Source organism: Saccostrea cucullata, unplaced genomic scaffold, assembly GCF_032062105.1.
Source record: "Saccostrea cucullata isolate Sc308-1 unplaced genomic scaffold, CSIRO_AGI_Scuc_v1 ctg10043, whole genome shotgun sequence".
Lineage (NCBI taxonomy): Eukaryota > Metazoa > Mollusca > Bivalvia > Ostreida > Ostreidae > Saccostrea > Saccostrea cuccullata.
This window is the reverse complement of record NW_026924221.1, coordinates 5,172-22,103: the sequence shown is the minus strand read 5'-3', so window position 1 is coordinate 22,103 and position 16,932 is coordinate 5,172. Positions and strand designations below refer to the sequence as shown.

The window sequence follows — 16,932 nt, the reverse complement described above, 5'->3', positions numbered from 1 at the left end:
GTGAATTTTATTTAGAAAAGCAAAATGGTAAAAATCAGTTTATGTGATATTGCTGATTTTTTGTTGTTTTGTATTTCCTCATCAAATTCACCTGACTTGGTATATTTTTTGTAAATTTAAATTACACTTTCACCACCAAGGTAACATTCTGAAATTTGAATTCATCTGTAACCCATTACTGAGTGTAATTTGTCTATTTTTGCTTTTTTTTAATTGAAATATAACTAATATTTTCCAAATCTATTTAATGTCCTGACCATAGGAGAAAAATTCTAAGAATTATCCAGTTCTCTTAACTTGTGACATGATATTAAGTCTCCTCTTAAGAAAAAAGAGTGTTTGTATCATTTATCCTTACGTTCCTGTAATTATGTGATCGAAATATCCTTTAACTTTTAATTACAGGTTCCACTTATTCTTTGACTCAAACCCCAGTAGTGGACCCCCGTTACAGTGCCCAAGACATCCTCGTCTGTGACCTGTGTCAAACAGCTGCATTACAGAGTCATTGTGAGCTTTGTCATGTAAATCTCTGTATAGTCTGTGTAGGAAAACATCTCTCTGATTCATCTAAAACACACAACGTTGTACCATACAAACACAGAACTTCTATCCTAACAATCCGAAATGTCCAAACCACACCCAGAAACATTGTGAACTTTACTGTGAGAAATGTGACATTCCTGTCTGTTCTACCTGCATCTCCTCGGTAAAACATAAAGGACATGATTTATCTGATGCTCTTCAGAATCTTAGTTATAAAAGAAAGGGTTTAGAAAGAGACTTACAAGAACTAGAGAAAAGACTATATCCTACATATGAAGAAATTGCTTCAGATTTAAACTCTGAAAAAGTCAACATGGAAAAGCATTATGAGAAACTGACAACAGCTGTCACCAAACAAGGAGAAGACTGGAACAGAGAAATTAACATCATTGTCAACAAACAAAAAAACAGAAATTGATGAGATGAAAACTAAACACCTGGCTGCTCTAAATAAGCAGGAAAATGAAATCAAACAAATAACCTCTGAAGTAAAACAGTGCATAGATGATCTGAAGACAATACTGAACTCCAATTATGTCTCCCTATCCTCTGCGTACAAATCCAGGAATGCTGAATTCAAAAGATTACCTCCTAAAATCAATGTTTCAATACCAAAATTTTCTCCTCAACAGATCAAGACAGAACAACTCCATCAAATGTTTGGATCTCTATCAGGATTATCCATTACAAAAGAAGAACATGGCTACACAATGAAGACACAAGAAGCTGTATCCTGTCCTCCAATCAAACCACCGCTTGATGAACCAAAGCTCATCACCACCACGGACACTGGTTATATACCAAACAGTGTTACCTGTCTTAATGATGAAGAAATATGGATACGAGGTAATGGCAAAGTCATAAAACTCTACAACCTCCAGGGCAAACTACTGAAATCAATAAAAACCAAGTCTGGGACCATACCACGTGACATAGCAGTGACAAGGAGTGGAGATCTAGTTTATACTGACTATGATACAAAAACTGTAAACATAGTGAAAAAAAAAACAGATACAGGAAGTGATCAGACTACAAGGGTGGATACCTTACAATGTCTGTAGTACCTCCTCTGGTGACCTCCTGGTTACCATGGTCAGTGATGAAGAAAAACAATCAAAAGTTGTCCGTTTCTCTGGCTCCACAGAGAAACAAACTATTCAGTTTGATAGAGAAGGTAAACCTTTTTTCTCATCTGTTGAGTGTACTAAATACATCAGTGAGAACAGGAACCTAGATATCTGTGTGGCTGATTGGGGAGCCAAAGCAGTAGTGGTAGTTGATCAGGCAGGAAAACTCCAATTTAGATACACTGGTCATCCCTCTTCTACCAAGGGATCATTTGATCCATACGGCATCACAACTGACAGGCAGAGTCAGATCCTTACAGCAGACTTTGGCAACAACTGTATCCACATCCTAGATCAGGACGGACAGTTCCTCCGATACATTGATAACTGTGATCTACGTGGTCCGTGGGGTTTATGTGTAGACACCAGAGACAACTTCTTTGTGACTGAGTGGGGGAGTGGTAAAGTGAAGAAAATCAAATACATGTGTGAACATAAACTGTTTGTAACTGAGATAAACTCTGTGGCTGAGTGAAATAAAATTATAAAGATTTTCAAGTACTTGTTAATCGTGTTGATTGCACTGATATATGACTTTATCTTGTGACATAGTACCTAACAAATAATTACCTCATTTGTAACTCGATCAATCGTTGAGGGGAATGAAATGCAAGATTTGTAATGTGATTATGGAAATTGAAAATGAAGACTAATTTCATATAATCTTAACAAAACAAATATAAATATATTTAGAATAGAATACCAAGAAAAGAATATGAATGATATAGAATATTACATGTATCTGTTGCAATAATAAAATGAAACAGAATATAATGTTTCATTCAGGCCCCAGACGGATTTGTGCCTGTCTGTGTTTCCAATTACATTAATAACTTTTTTTTATTGTTATGGTGTTCAGTTTAGTTATACCACTGTTATAATGTTGTAATTGTTGGTTGAATGAAATATAAATGAGATGACTATTCAACCAAATAATTCCATTTGAAAAAAAAATAGGTAAAAAGAAACAAATCTCCAGCATCAAGTTTTGATGCTAGTTCTTGAGAAGGACGTTAAACAATATACAATCAATCACACTGACTTTATCAGTGAGATTATGTTGTAAATCTTATTTTACACCAAAATAAAACCCTGTTGCCTTATTTATTTATATACATATTATGCACATTTAAATTAATTATATAAAAATTGTGTCTCAATTGGACCAGGTGACTTTTATTGTTTTTATGTCCCGGGGGGGGGGGGTATTAATTTCGAATACAGTGTGATTATACACTGCAAACGAAGTTTAGGGGGGGGGGGGGTATATTGGAATCAGCTTTTTCGTCCGTCTGTAGACAAGATTTTGTCCGGACCGTTTCTCAGGAACTATTTGATTGATTTTTCTGAAAAATTGTACACATTACTCACCATATGAACGTGTGCACCTGGTATTTTCACCATGATTGGATGATTTTTCTGCATTTTACAGGCGTTTTTTCTTTTGTGTTTTCTTTGGCTCATAACTAGAAAACTATTAGACTTACAATCATCAAACTTGGAAGGTGTGTCATGACCTATTTCAAGGTCACAGTGACCTTTAATTAAAAAGAAAAAAAATATTACTATTGAATTACACAATCCCAAAAATGTAAGACTAGTGGAGTATCCCTATTTAAAACATGTTAAATTAAGAAAATATATACATATATTTTTCATTATAAACTTTACAGCAATCAATAACAAATGTTACTTTATAAGAGAAAATCTACCACTCCCAAGGGTATAATTATCAAGCACTGGTCAAGGGGAATTATGATTACAGAAAATTGCATGTCAAATAAGAGAGAATTTAATTAGTTTAGTGTAAGGAACTAACTGGTAGAACTTTTCTCTGATCAAGCAATTATCTGTCTCTTGCGAACTGGGCTAAGGAATCAGCCTTAAATGGGTTTAGTGACTATAGCCTATCTTGTTGAATGAATTTGAGAAAAAGCAACTTCAAACTTATTTGATATTGATTAATAAACTATGAAATTGTATTATAAACTTAATTGATATTGTATAATATAATTAAAACTAACTATATTGTGTGTGTATGTTTGGGGGGATTGGAATAAGCATGCCTATTCTCCATATAAATTTCAGATTGAACTATTAGTCTGATATCAAATCCAAATGAATCAAGTATCTTTTTTTAAATTCTGGCATACATGTAGTTCCTACAAATCTAATAATCATACAGGAACCTTATTCAAAATGATGCATCAAGATTACACAATTTTTTTTTATAGTAAAATCTTTGTTTTCAGATTTAATTTCAGAATGAAACATGCGATTATGCATTTTGCTTGCACTACAAAGGAGAAAGTTAAGATTCATTTATCCCTTAATAGTAATTAGTGGATGTGCATTCAGTCAAAGATCAATAAATGAGTTCTATGTAGGGAAGCTAGCTGTCTCAATAATTTCTGTTAAAGCATATCTCTGATCAAGCAGCTCTTATCTGAATCCTTGGGAATTTTAAATAAGTGCTGGTCAGTTTAGATAGCATTTGTCATTTGATGGCCTGTCTCCTATTTCTAAAATCAATTTTTGTATAATAGATTAAGTTTTTTTAAATTAATTAGTTGAATTGATATATTTTAATACGTCTGTCTTAAGACGGGACGTATTATGTTATAGGCTTCGTGTCCGTCCATATGTTTGTCTAGCTGTCCGTCTGTTAGCTTTCTCGTGTCCGGCTTATAACTTTAATACTATTAGGCCTAGGATTATCAAACTTTGTCAACTGATACTTTTTGGGTAGACGGTGTGTCGCGCACAAAAAGTAGGTCGCTCTGACCTTTAATAAAGATGCTATAGCCAAATACGGAAAAATCCTGTCCGGCTCATAACTAGAAAACTATTAGACCTAGAGCTTTCAAACTTGGCAAATGTATACATCTAAGGTAGAAGGTGTGTCGCGGCCTATTTCAAGGTCACTGTGACCTTTAATTAAAGTGATTTTTTTAAACTAAGTCTTTTAAATTCTAAATTTCATAATCCTAAAAAATATAAAAATTTTGTTGTATCCTTATAAAAAAAATGTTAAATTAAGTAAAAACTTTAATTTTTCATTATATACTTTACAGCAATCTGTAAAAAAAATATTTATGCTTTGAGAGGAATTCAGTGTGTCCCAGGGGCATAATTATCAAGCACTGGTCAAGAAGAATTTTGATAGCAGAAATTTGCATGTCAAATTAAAGAGAAATTAATGAGTTTATTGTCAGGAGCTAAGAGCATCTCCAGATCTGATGCAGCCATTATCTTAATTTATCTCTTGGGAGTTGGGCAAAAAGAAATAGCCTCATTGTTGTTTGTGTTATTAGGAGTTTATGATGGCTAGTCCAGATAAAGATCTTTCAATTGGTGTAATGTAATTAAAACAAATTGATGTTTTAATGTATGATTAAAACTAAATTAGTATTGTATAATATGATTAAAACTTATTATATATGTGTTCATTGAAAAAAATATATATATTTTTATGTATTTGCAACAAAGTTGCTATAGTCAAATATGGAAAAATCCTGTCCGGCTAATAACTAGAAAACTATAAGACCTAGAGCTTTCAAACTTGGCAAAAGTATACATCTAAAGTAGAAGGTGTGTCACGGCCTGTTTCAAGGTCACTGTGACCTTTAATTAAAGCGATTTTTTTTTAAACTTAGTCTTTTAAATTCTAAATTTCATAATCCTAAAAAATGTAAAAATATAGTTGTATCCTTATTCAAAAATGTTAGATTAAGTAAAGCATATTTTTCATTATATACTTTACAGCAATCTGTAACAAATGTTTATGCTTTGAGAGGAATTCAGTTTGTCCCATGGGCATAATTATCAATCATGAAGAGTTTTGTTAGCAGAAATTTGCATGTCAAATTAGAAAGAAATTAATGAGTTTATTGTCAGGAGGTAAGAGCATCTCTAGATCTGATGCAGCTGTTGTCTTAATCTATCTCTTGGGAGTTGGGCATAAAGAAATTGCCTCATAGTTGAATGTGTTAATCAAGAGTTCTTGATGGTTAGTCCAGATAAAGACCTTTCAATTGGTGTGATTATAATTAAAACAAATTGATGTTTTAGCGTATGATTAAAACTAAATTAGTATAAGTGTATGATTAAAACTAAATTAGTATTGTAAAGTATGATTAATTCATCATAATTAATCAAAAAAATAACTAATTATACATGTGTTCATTGAAAAAAAAAATTATTTTAATATTTATATATTTGCAACAAATTGCAGTCATGTCTCACTTAGAATTTTATAGTCTGAAGAATAATTTATGTTTGATCTTTTTATTAGACTGTAGCATTTCCATTATTTCGTAAAATATGCAATAAACAATCTAAAGGTGCATATGGATATTTGTTATGCTCTAACGCAACCAGTTTAGAATTATATGATGTATTATTTGTTATAATCAATCCCTACACTGTAAGTCTCTTAGAGATGTATGATAAGAAATAGAAATTAGATAATTGAAAATTGTGTCAATCTGTTAATCAAGGCTCCCATTCCCACTTCTCCGTGTCTCTTTTTTTTATTTCTTCGCTTCAATTTATTAAATGACTAGTTCTTGAATAAGTGGAGGTTTCATTTTCAACTTGTTTATCATTTTTCGACAAGGTTTTGTTATAAAACTTGTGTTTTGACTCAGGCCACATGTTTAAGATTTCTCGTCTCATGTGTTTGTATAGGACAAACCGTTCTTATCAAACCCACTTTTATGAATCAAAGCAATATATATACGTCTTATTTAAATAATGGACACAGTCTGACAGTGTAGGATCTTAATACACTATTGTCATAGTAAGTTTCAACTCGTCATAACATTAAAATAAATACAATATATTCATAGGTCTTAACGTTTGTGTATTAGCTAATCATAAGTAAAAAATCATCCGGGTTTGCTTCCCTATAATTACATATAGTCATTATTAGCATCCGGATTTACTTTATACTTCCGCCTTTAAAGCCCACCCCTCCACCTCAAATCAGTTTGAATTTGCACCTCAAATTAGCATAAAAAGTCTCACTCTGTACTACTTCCGAGAGAATTCTTTGTCATTTGTAAAAACAATGGAATAAAAAAGTATCGTTATATTTAACAATAAACCTTCCGCACATATACTCTGTGTATTCAACATTTTTTGGGAATATCACCCGTCGTAAAGCAACGTTTACTCTTGCTATCCTGGAGGGCCTGGCTTCATTATTTAGCAGGTAATAGTGTTTTTAAACCAAGATATCTCGATGAATGAGATTCCAATTTGCCTGAAAGTATAATATTCAAAAATATCGACGACCAAAAATGAATTTTTCCACAAAGGAAATTACTTCAGATTTTCCATTTTAAACATTTCTTAACATATGTACATGTAATAGTTCTAGTACTTCGCTATCACCTACATACATAGTGTTTACGTATCCCAAATATTCAAAAGGTTGATCAGGAAATAATGAATTTTTAATCTGAGGCAGATTTTGTATTTAAATGTAAATATAAAGAATCGTTGTTTAGTTTTTCGGGTATGCCACAAACATCGACGATGATTGGAAGCATGGAATAACCATCGGACATATAACACTAATTTACAAATTAAGCCTTTATAAATATATACTTCAATAGATATATGTCAATATTTATATTTTATAATGAATATTAAAATATGGTTTACTACATGTAGTATTATCAGGTTAACCAGGGTCATTAAAAAGCTAAATATATAAAATATAATCAAATTTATTGAATATTATTTATGAATTACAATCTGAACAAAAAAGGCTAAAAATATAGCTGTCGTATCTTAATGAACTATTTGTTTACATTTTGCTTATTCTGAACTTTTGTAATATCCTGAGATTAAAAACTTGAACAATTATATACAATTTAAAGATTTGTAAAAATCAACTATACCTGATCATTTTACACAGGCAGTGACATGTTTGTAAAGATGAACATAGGATTTCAACATTGCTACTGGCATCGAATTCAGTAAAACAACTCTTTTTGTCCTCGCCAAAAAAATTTTTCAATGAGAAACTAATGCCTTGTCGTAACACAAGTTATATACAAAATCCCATGTCTCCTCTAAACATTATTCGAGTTTATTATGGATATTTTTAAAAATAATTCTGGAACAAAACTTTCTCGTACTTTTATTTTCTAAAAGTCAATTTTCATGTTGAATTAAAACTATCAGGTACACTGTACGATTTTTCACAGCTGTTTTGACATTGTACAGGAATTCCAAAACAAACTTCTTGGTCACCTAAAAGTCTACATGTTATTATGCGCGCCTCTCTAGGAACACCTAAATACCGGAAATCCGGAAATTTTTACTGTAGATAAATTTTTAGCAAATTTGCGCGTGCACTGCATTCGCAAAAATATTTTTCTTAAAAATAAATCAACATGTGAAGAATTTTTTTCTGAGAACTGTCTTTTCTTTTGAGTCAGTGAATATTAAGCGTCGGTAAGCACTGGTCATTTTTAAAAGAAACCTGTTTACACTAGTCGACTATAGGCTAACTACAAGTTAATTACCGAGTGTGTAAATTGCCCTCATTATATGCAATAGCGTCCGATGATTTGACAAGCACTGTTGCGGAAAGCCCCTTTTTAATTATTTTAAATAATTAATTTGCCAATAAAGAGAGAAATGTCATTTAACGGTGCATCAACACGAACGCGTGTTTCAACACGGGCGATAACACAAACTCAGTGCATTTACTAGAAAGTTCCAAATGTAAACGTGGCGCGTGTAAATTTTAGGTGAGAAAAAAACCAAACGTTGAGAAAATTAGTTATATTTTTTCTTCATTTGGATTATACTTTAGGTTAAAAGGCATTTACAACCTCTAAAATGTTTGTTATAATTGATTTAGAAATTATTTTCAGTGCAAATCCTTAAATGTATTTTTATCAAAATTGTTTCGGAGAGATTTTAAAATATCTTACCACGTTGCGAGTATATTGGTGGTTTTCTAACTGGGCATATTATTTGAAACTTAACCTGATATGAAAATCTTCAGTGTTTTTTACTTTTAGCACCAGTGACAATTCGCAAAAATTTGAAACGTAAAAATTAATCAACAGTTTTTTGACCCAAATTCGCAAAAATAAATCGATATATATATATATATATATATATATATATATATATATATATATATATATATATATATATATATATATATATATATATATATATATATATATATATATATATATATATATATATATATATATATATATATATATAATGTCCTTGAGGTAGATATATACAAATCTCTTATACACAGAAAACTAATATCATGGCCACAAAATCAAAGACGGGCGTGGATCAAAGGAAAAAATGTCTCTCATCATATATTTTAATGACAAGCATAGCGCTAAAATTTATTTGCGCCGATATGCACCAAATTTTCTCGTTGTAGAGTATTTTCAAAATGTGCTCTATCTTTTTCAGCTGATTTGCTGTGTTGTGCCCCTTTGATGCGACCATTCACGCTATCTACAGTAGAACAAGACATCAGACTTTACAACAAAGTCTTTCTTCATCTCTCATCTCAACCGTCATGGACAAAATGACCTGTACACTATCAAGGTCAGGTGAAGGTCATTATATAAATTAAAATTAAGTACAGCTAGCTGATCTATTCATTGTGCTATGCATGAAAGCATTATACAATTACCATGAGTACATACTTTTGCTTAAAAGAAACTGGGAAATTAGGAAATCCTTGTTAGAGGGAGGTTATAATTACCAAATTCTCCTGATACCTCATTTTTCGTGAGTTATTCAGAAATTTGCTATTTTCACTTTTTTAAATATTGTTGTACATATGCTTTCATAATAAAAATTGAAATAAGAATGAAAAGATTTTTGCAAGCAAACAGCCATAATTACACAAAACTAAAGTTCATAATAATAAACAATACAGAAATTGCTGGACTCCCCAGGGGAAAGCTTAGACAGCTTGCCTCTCGTGTCTTCATTGTGACAGGAATCCTCAATTCAGGTAAGGATACCTACAGGAAAGCTTTTCTGTTTTTTTATCAAAGTAATTGGTTATACATATCAGTTTTTCAGTATAATTTAAATCCATGGGAAATATAATTTGCTCCGCTGTAAGAGTCAGTTCATTATAAGCGTTTTTGCTATAAGCATGTTCTGCTGATTTGTGCATGCCTACGATATCGATCACAGGAGGTGTCCAAGATAGTAGCTCAGTGAATATTATACTGTTAACCAATTTTTATACACTTCCAATGAATAAATATCCGCGAGTATCTCTTGAAAATCTTCTCAAAAACAGAAAAGCCATGATATGTCATAGTTTATGGAAGCAAATTCTGGTAGTGTAGATTCAAGTTTTTTTTCAAATCATGACCCCCAGAGTACGGATTGACCATAATCTGGTATCAAAGTTTAACATAGGAATACATAGAAAGTTTTTAAAAAAAACATTTCTCTAGAACTGCAAAGCTGTGATTGTTTATATTATATGGAAGCATCCCTAGGTAGTATTGATAATCTAAAGTGGAAATATCCTGGGGTATTATTGATTCTAAATTGTAAAAATCACAACCCCGGGGGTTTTGGGCCACAATAGGTATTACATGAGGGAAATTCTGGTAAAAGAATGACATCTTAAGAGTTACTCAGGTGACCAATGTGGCCCTTTGGGCCTCCTGTTTTAAAAAAGATTAATCTAAAAAAAAGCTGGTGTTTGTAGTTCAAATAAAATTAATCAATCCTACAGAGTTTGAACAAATTATTTCCAAACAATGAATGCCTAATACAGTTAGACAGACAGACAGACGAGTCAAATATATATATATATATATATATATATATATATATATATATATATATATATATATATATATATATATATATATATATATATATATATATATACTTCATTTGTGGAGATGAAATAACCATCTATAAAATGATTGTGATTCCCGACCCTTAGTTTTAATCTACAGACACCGTTAGATAAACATATCTTAGGTATTTAAATCATCTGACCTGATAACGGGTAAAAATCTTCTATAAAAACAAGGAGCTAAATTGTGATGGGCGGAATAATCAAGGAAACCATGTTGGATTAAGAGGTGAGTCACAATTATATTAAGTAGATTTTAACATCGCGGGTATGTTAAGGCAGCACATGGATCAGAATTCGGCGAATTCATACTTTTTTATAATTATATAACACTAATAAATCGGAAAAGTGAAGGATAAAAGTTTTGCTATAATTATGCATTCTATAGACTTTAATGGCACTTATACTACAGGAGGCACTTCACCACGACGTCACCACGTGACGTCTATAATTAGAAAATATGCCTTAATGAAAAAGTGAAAAGTTTAACACTACCCCGGGGATAATTAGTTTCAATTTGTAATAATAGTTATGTTAAAACATCTCTGCACCATGAAAAGTGCTGCTAGAATCGTACTGTCCTATTATAAAAATAATTATTCAACAATTTCGGACGAAACCTTCCTAAAATTTTTACATTCTGTTCATAACATTGAAAAAAAAGCATCAATTCCCGTAAACCATACGATTCTAGCAGCACTTTCCAAAAACAAAAGAATAAGAACTTTAGATAGAAACAAAAATTAAGTTTCAAGGTATGCGGCGTAGTGTTGAACTTTTGCATTTTTTTTGTTACGAACGACAGAGGAAAGGCTGATCGGCAAGTAAACACCCTCCCTGCTATAATTCTACGAGGAAATTGCAAAATTATATTACCATACCTTATTCATACGCTTTATTCCCACAACAATCACACATGATATTCATTCTAAATGCTTTTAAACTCCAATTTCTTGTGTTTGTTTACATCAATTCTCGTTACGATTCAGTTTCACTCTGCTACTGCATGATCAACAGTTATGACGTCACGGGTTTGGTATGTAACCCCTGTGATAACTACAGAGACCCAGGAACGACAAAATTCCGTTTACACTATGCCTCTGCATATTTTGATTCATTTTTACGACTTCAAATCAATCTTAGATATCGATTTTAAGAAATAATTATCTCTAAGCGTCACGTCATATAGCTTACTATGACGTCATAATATATAGGCAAGTAGAATATTTGGTTGTAACCTTAACCTACCTGCGATCGAACATTACTCTAGTTGTCGTCATGGATGACATTAATTTAAACTCATGAAAGAAGGATATGGGGATAACGAACAGTATTAAATCTCGAAGTCCATAAAACAATACAAAATAAGAACAGAGGAAACACGGACCCCCGAAACATCAGAGGTGGGATCAGGTGCCATGGAGGAGTGAGCATCCCATGCCGACCGGTCACACCCGCCGTGTGCTCCTTGTCATGATCAAGAAAATCCGTCATCAATTCAGTGTACATGTATAAATAATGGACTAACAATTGGTATGAAAAATCTCAGTCAGCAATTGACTCAATGAGAAATTGTATTTGCTGACAAGGTCATACTGCATCGACCATAGAACTCATGAAATGATGACTTTAAACGATACTGCTCATACTCTTGTTTCGTCAACTTGCTTGTCAATAATTATTGTTCATACGTAGAGCATGCTCTTGCGTATCGAATCAACTGAGACGTATATACGCCGTATGCAGGTGATAAAGGTATATTGCTGCATAAGTAAGGGAAGTTGACGATAGAAAAATTTAAGTCATCACGTTTATCATAGAGATTGGTTGTTAGATTACCATTAGTGTCTTTTTCAAATAAAATGTCCAAGTATGAAACAGAAGTATCGTATTCTGTGGTATCTTTTATCTCAAGCTCACCAGGATATATCGTATCGACGAAGGAATGGAAATTACCATTATTAATTGACAATACGTCGTCGATCTATCTAAATGTAGAGTCACAGCAAGTGTTTACTTTTTTCACGCATGAGATTATGCATAAATTCTGCTTCATATGAATATGAAAATAAGTCTGCTAATAACGGAGCGCAATTTGTACCCATGGAAATTCTAACAGATTGTTGGAATACCTGGTCTCCAAAAACCACATAAATATTATCAATCAGAAACTCAAGCATCTTCAGAAAAACAACAAAGAAATTATGAATGCAATCAGAATCTGTTTTAGCAAAATAATTTTGCAAATGACCAATGACGAGGTAAGTAAATTTCCGATTTCCATTTTTATTGAAAAAGCAGCTGTCAATGATATCAATATTAATGATATCAAAGAGCCTGAAAGTGTCAATTTAGAATTTACTAATGATATCAATTTCAAGGAATTGCAAACATCATGTTCTTCCTAATGAATTTTGAAAGAACACAGAGCATTTGTTTAACCGTAACAAACAATATCCCTCTACTGTCGTTTCCAAACCCTACTGGAATTTTACAAAAAAAATGATAAGATTGTCTATTGTTTGGTTTTAAATTCCTTTAAGTTCCTGTAATTATGTGATCTAAGTTTCTTTCTCTTTTTTTTACAGGGTCTGCTTGTTGATTGACCCAAACCCCAGTGATGGACCCCAAATACAGTGCCCAAGACATTCTCCTCTGTGACTTGTGTCAAACAGCTGCATTACAGAGTCATTGTGAACTTTGTCAGATTAACTTGTGTAAGGCCTGTGTAGGGGTGCATCTTTCTGATTCATCTAAAAGACACAAAGTTGTGCCATACAAACAAAGAACTTCTTACCTTAACTACCCAAAATGTCCAAACCATGCCCAGAAACATTGTGAACTTTACTGTGAGAAATGTGACATGCATGTCTGTTCTACCTGCATCTCCTCAAGAAAACATAAAGGACATGACATATCTTATGCTCTGCACACACTAAGTTCTAAAAGAAAGGATATAGAAAAAATCTTACAAGAACTAAAGCAAAGAATTCATCCTAAATATGAAAAAATTGCATCAGATTTAAACTCTGAAAAAGTCAACTTGGAGAAACATTACGAGAAACTGACAACAGCTGTCACCAAACAAGGAGAGAACTGGCACAGAAAAATTAAAATCATTGTCAACAAACAAAAATCTGAAATTGATGAGATGAAAACTAAACACCTGACTGCTCTAAATGAACAGGAAAAAGAAATCAAACAGATAACTTCTGATGTAAAACAGAGCATACTTGAATTAAAGAATATACTAGAATCCAATGATGTCTCCCTACATTCTGCATACAAATCCAGGAATGCTGAATTCAGACGTTTACCTCATAAGGTCACTGTTTCATTACCAAGTTTCTCTCCTCATCAGATCAGCACAGAACAGCTCCATCAAATGTTTGGTTCTCTTTCAGAATTATCCATTACAACAGAAGAACATGGCTACACAAAGAAGACACCAGAAGATGTACCCTGTCCTCCAGTGAAACCATTGTTTGATGTACCAGAGCTTATCACCAGCATCATGACCATGAACATAAACACTGGGTATAACGCACTATACAGTGTTACCTGTCTCAGTGATGAACAAATCTGGACATGTGGATTAGACAAAATCATGAAACTCTACAACCTCCAGGGAACTCTTCTGAAGTCAATCCAAACTAAGTCCGGAAATGAACCACATGACATAGCAGTGACAAGGGGTGGAGATCTAGTTTATACTGACCATGGTACAAGAACTGTGAACAAGGTGAAGAATGACCAGATACAGGAAGTGATCAGACTACAGGGATGGAAACCTTACTACGTCTGTAGTACCTCCTCTGGTGACCTCCTGGTTACCATGGTCAGTGATGGTAATAGACAATCAAAGGTTGTCCGTTACTCTGACTCCACAGAGAAACAAACCATTCAGTTTGATAGTGAAGGTAAACCTCTATATTCATCTGACTACCTAAAATATATCAGTGAGAACAGGAACCTAGATATCTGTGTGGCTGACCGTGGAGCCCGTGCAGTAGTGGTGGTTAATCAGGCAGGAAAACTGCGATTTAGATACACTGGTCGACCCTCTACTAACAAGAGATATTCATTGGATCCAGCCGGCATCACAACAGACAGCCAGAGTCAGATCCTCGCATCAGACAGTAACTTCTTTATCCACATCCTAGATCAAGACGGACAGTTCCTCCGTTACATTGATAACTGTGGTCTACACTGTCCGTATGGTTTATGTGTAGACACCAGAGACAACCTCTTTGTGGCTGAGTGGGTCATTTGTATTGTGAAGAAAATCAAATATATGTAAACAAATTGTGTAAACAATTTAAAAACAGACTGTTTGAAACTGAGATAATCTCTCTTGTTGAGTAAAATTATAGTGAAGATTTTTACTGCACTAATATATGACTTTATTTTGTAAGACGAATCTTAAAATGTAAACCTTTAATGGCTCAATCAACATAATCTGCATAATTATGCACCGCAATTTATATGGCCGGGGCATATAGTGTTTGTCATGCCCGTCTTCCGTCCTTCTGTCCTTCCGTCTTCCGTCACAGTTTGCGTTTAGCTCTGTTCAAAGCTTAGTTTCAAAAAAACTATCCAAGATATTTTCATCAAACTTCATATGCTGATAGATAATGATGAGAGCTATGCAACTGCATCAACATTTTTTACCTTGACCTTTCCTTTGACCTTGACCTCACTTTTTTAAAATTAGTGTTTGGCTCAGTTTTAAACCTACCATTCAAGATGGTTTTACCAAACTACACATGGTAATACAAATATGCAAGGATGATGCATCTCGGGATGAACACTACCAGACTTGCTTCGGATGCTGGATTTGACCTACATTTTCCAGATAAGTGACAAGGTTAAAGTTTTTGGAGCAGGTCCATTCCTAAGGAGGCCTTACTTGGAGCAAACTTGCATTGATGATGCATTTAGAGATGGCCACTATTAGACTTAGTTCGGATGCTGGATCTGACCTACATTTACATTCCCAATTAAAAATAAGCCCTGTCAGAACCAAACTTGCATGGATAATGCATCTAGGAATGAACATTACCAGACTTGCTTCGGAAACTGGATCTGACCTATATTTTCGTTCCCAAGTAACTATAAGCCCTGCCTGAACCAAACCTGCATGGATGATGCATCGAGGGATGGACACTACCAGACTTGCTTTGGATGCTGGATCTGACCTACATTTTTATTCCCAAGTAATCATAAGCCCTCCCTGAACCAAATTTGCATGGATGATGCATCTAAGGATGGACACTACTAGACTTGCTTCGGATACTGGATTTGACCTATATTTTTTATTCCCAAGAAACAATAAGTCCTACCTGAACCAAACTTGGATGAATGATGCATCTAGGGATGGACACTACCTGACTTGGTTTGGTTGCTGGATCTGACCTATATTTTCCAAACAAGCAATTTAGCTGCCTCACTATTCAAGATATTCTGATAAAATTTTATACATTATAATTTTTAAAAAAATTTGGAAATGCTTCTGGTTTGAAGCTTAATGTTTCAAAATCTCAAGCAGTATGGTTGGGAAGCAAGGCAGGATCAAAACAAACTCTATGTGATGACTTAAAAATTAGTTGGAGTGCTGATAACTTAAAGCTCTTAGGATTAATTTTCACAAAAAACTTATTAATAAAAAAGATTTTAACTTTGTTTTTTATTTAACCAAAGAAATCTAAGAATTTTTTAATCATATAGGTAATGATTTTTGGAAAGATGTTGAAAACGCTCTTATAATTGTTAAAAAAGATTGTTTGAGTGCTACAGATTATTTATATACTGAAATTAGAAATTTTGTTGATATCAAAAAATGGAGTTTTTACATGACTTGGGTAGAAAAAGGTTTTAAAGTATTGATAGACTTGCTGTTGGATGATGGAAAATTTAGGTATTTTAATGATGTTAAAAAAAAGTTGGTACTAATTATCTTTTAATTATTTTAACATTGTATCAAGAGTGCCAGCAAGAGTCAAAAGGGAAGTAACTGTTTATATGACAGAAAGAGGCAATCAATTTGCAGCACCAGAGAAATATGTTATACAAAAAATGATGTCTGTGACAAGTATAAAATTTCTGTATAAAATTATAAAAGATAAGAATTTTGTGGCACCAGACTCCAAAAAGTTAAAATGGGAGATTTATTTAAATGAACCTATTACAGAAAAACACTGGGAATTTTTCCTTCGGAATGCTTCAATTTGTACAAAGGACACCAAAATAATTTACTTTCAATATAGAATTCTTATGGGCATCCTTGCCACAAATTCTTTTCTTCAAAAGATAAAAATTGCTGAAAACAATTTTTGTTCTTTCTGTAAAACAGATCCAGAAACATTGATT

The 16,932-nt window shown here is 33.0% G+C and overlaps 1 pseudogene; it reads left to right on the top strand.

The window, feature by feature from the left end:
- The first annotated feature begins 405 nt into the window (after positions 1–405).
- LOC134265972 (uncharacterized) lies at positions 406–14,863 on the top strand (annotated as a pseudogene).
- The last annotated feature ends 2,069 nt before the right edge of the window (positions 14,864–16,932 follow it).